The sequence below is a fragment of the Perca flavescens genome, chromosome 20 (genome assembly GCF_004354835.1).
Source record: "Perca flavescens isolate YP-PL-M2 chromosome 20, PFLA_1.0, whole genome shotgun sequence".
NCBI lineage: Eukaryota > Metazoa > Chordata > Actinopteri > Perciformes > Percidae > Perca > Perca flavescens.
In genome coordinates this window covers 1,256,847-1,259,346 of record NC_041350.1, presented here as the reverse complement: position 1 = coordinate 1,259,346, position 2,500 = coordinate 1,256,847, and the positions used below count along the sequence as shown (strand labels likewise).

The 2,500-nt window shown below is 38.4% G+C and overlaps 1 protein-coding gene across 1 annotated transcript in view; it reads left to right on the top strand.

Moving 5' to 3' along the window:
- mapkbp1 (mitogen-activated protein kinase binding protein 1) overlaps positions 1-2,500 on the top strand; it is a 116,354-nt gene that overhangs the window by 563 nt on the left and 113,291 nt on the right.

Here is a 2,500-nt window from a genome sequence, read left to right as displayed (position 1 = left end):
CACACACACACACACACACACACACACACACACACACACACACACACACACACACACACACACAAACAGACAGACAGACACGCGCGCACAAACACACACTCACTCACTCACACAGAGCAACACAGCATATTTCACACATCCCTAACTTGTCTGCAGAGGACAGCGGGAGCAGGAGTCTGATAGCGGTGATCAAGGGCCGGTTGTTTCAACACACATAATAAGTTTGTAAGGGTAGGGGGGGCAGAAAGTTTAGAGCATCAAACCCTTCATTTTCTGCCTTCTAGACAATTTATGGGGCAGATGTCTTTTTATTTAACGCTCCTGTCGTTTAGATAAACTTTCTATATCAGAACAGTGACAAAAGAACATTGAAAACAATCGACAAAAACATTTTTTTTTTTTTAAACACTGAAAAATGTATCCCAAAACATCAGAAAAAGTGACAAAAAAACTCGTTACAAAACCATCATTTAAAAGAAAAACACCAAAACAGTGACCAAAAAAATGTGAATAAAATCGGCAAAAACGTCAAAGTGTAGAAAAAGAACAACAAAATGTTTTTTTGACCCAGAAAAAGAAGAGATAACATGGGCACAGGCTAATTATTGATCACTAACATGATAGTTAACATTAGTAAAAGTAGTAGCTCTCCACCAATCAGATTGGTCATTTGAGTCTGACTGAGAGAGTAATTAGTTATATTACAATATTACTGTCTCTGAATTGTAATGCGTTACACTACTTTTGAGTTACTTTTGAGTTACTTTTGAGTTACTTTCACCAAAATAAAAGCGGAAGTTTGACTTGGCAGCTAGCTTGTGAATTTCACCACTGGATGAATAAAGTCTCCTCTTTATCCACTTTAATACATCACATATTATTCATAATATTTTGTATAATTAATATGAATATGCAAAGTAACTAAAGCTATAAAAAATAGATAAGTAAAACATACGATATACAAGTGGGAGAAAATGAAAATACTCAATTAAAAGTACCTTACAGTTGTATTGAATTACGGCATTGTTGTAAAATGTTTGTTTAAAGCACTTGAATAAGAAATTCATTCATTGTTTAGTTTAAAAAAGTCTAAAGGAAATTGTCAATTATAGTGAGTTCAGACGACTTGACGAGTCGTGTATATACACGACCTCGGACCTCGGGGGGGGGGGCTCTTTTTGCAACTTCCGGTTCGTAACTCCGAAAAACGACTCGTAGATTGGCTTTGGTGGACAAAAAGAACGCACCATTAAGGTCAGTAAGAGTAGTAGCTCTCCACCAATCAGATTGGTCATTTGAGTCTGACCATTTGAGACTCACCACAGCACGGGACACACCAAACTGACTCGAGTCACCGACCTCACCAGGCTGTCCCACGGCCGATTATCGGCTCAGTGTGTCAGCACCTAACACACACCCCTCCTATCATGGAGACTCTGTACTAGGGCTGGTCCAAAATACCATCTTTTGAGCTTCGAAGCTTCGGTAGTAATGAGCATCGAATATTGGAAGCTTCGGAGAGAGAGGGGGCTGAACATGTTATTATCTCTAATAAAGGCAGGAATCTCTACGTGTCTGTCTGTCTGTTTGCATGTTGATTATTTTGAGAAACTTTCATCCAAACAACTTCACAAGGGAGTTCAGCGGTGTCGTATTTGGTGCAGTATAGACAGACAGGCCAGACGCGTTCAGAATTAATAAACTTTTAACCTCTCGAGGATCACCGTCCCGTCAACGGGACACTTTGTGACGTCGCTGTAACCTCGATAAAACTTCCACTCGTGAGCGTTTTTATAACGTTAAAGCATTAAATCTTCAAAATATACAGCCACGTACACAACTGTTACAGAGTAACAGAAAATAAAACAATGTGCATGCATACCTGTTGTCGTTGTCCTGTCAGCAACAAAGTGGTATTTTGCCCAAAACTTGATTTTCATAAATCACCAAGAGTCCGAGGAAATGTAATATCTGAGCTTTATATTCCAAAACCATCTCTTCTCCTCACAATGTTGAAGTTTCTGGCCGAATCACAACGGAAAAACAAGAAACAGTTTTCCATTTCCGCACTTGTTATCGGGGGTTAATACACATTTAAAGCAGTGGCTGAAACTGAAACAACTCTGTGAACACTGACTATACAAGATACAAGACAATTCATACAAACATAATGTGGCATATCGTCACCTTCCTAAAAATCAAAAGTCATTTTTTAACAAAAATGATTTTGTTGCCTAAATCATCTCCTCATGGTGCTGGCCACCTCTGGTAAAATTGCCTACATCCTCAGTTGAACAGGTCATGTGATTCTACACCTTTGGTAAAATTTCCTATGTCAAGCATGTGACTTAGGCATTATTAGGTTAGGTTTTATTTTTTGTGTTTTCTGAAAAACCTGAAAAAATGACTTGGGCAATTATTTTAGGAAGGTGACGATATGTTAGCATGCACAGACATATGCATACGTTTGTGTTCTTGTATTGTTAAATGTGTCTAAACT